Genomic DNA, 746 nt, shown 5'->3' with positions numbered 1-746 from the left:
TGCGCTTGGCAGTAACTGACGGGCTTGTGGGCCAATCACCGCGCAGCTTCCGACAGACGCTGGACCAACGGTTGTACAGTAGTCACCCGACCAACGCCTATTGCAACGGGTTGCTGGGTAATGTAGTCCTCCGCTACTGAGGCCGTCCCCTTACGAGGCGCAGGGCCTCCTGGGAGATGTAGTCCCTCGGCGCGCGTATGCGCACATGTTACCCACGCGTTGAAAGGAGGAGGGTCCCGAAGCCAGGCTACGCCTTTGGAAGTAGCTGCGCTGAGTGGCGTGTGCCTTGGATCAGATTGCTGGCGGGCGGAAGTTTAGGGCGCGCTGAACGTGACCTTCTTTCCTCAAAACTTTCATAGTTTCAGTACCCGGATCACCTAAACTTGGAAAAGATGGCGGGAAGTTTAGCAAAATCCTGGAGGGCGTGGGGGAAAGAATAGATGAATTTTTAAGACCAGAACGACGACGGCAAAAATACAGAGGTTTTGTTTCCCCCTAGGGTTTATTATGCATAACTCTCATTATAAGATAATATAAAAATATATAGACACATTACAGAAAATGTAGAAATGAAGGGGGAAATGACTCATCCTACCGCTCTCACGCAAGTAGTATCAGCGTTTTGCAGGACAGTCTTCCCGATTTTTAAACTGCATTTTTCATATTACTGCAATCATTTTGACGCACAATTTAAAAACATTTTATTAGGCTTCCCTGGTGGCGCAGTGGTTGAGAGTCCACCTGCA

This window comes from Delphinapterus leucas, chromosome 19 (genome assembly GCF_059928025.1).
Source record: "Delphinapterus leucas isolate spDelLeu-1000000601 "Yukka" chromosome 19, BTC_Dleu_Yukka2, whole genome shotgun sequence".
In the NCBI taxonomy this organism is placed as follows: Eukaryota; Metazoa; Chordata; class Mammalia; order Artiodactyla; family Monodontidae; genus Delphinapterus; species Delphinapterus leucas.
The sequence above is the reverse complement of the archived record's forward strand: the minus strand, read 5'-3'. Positions refer to the sequence as shown.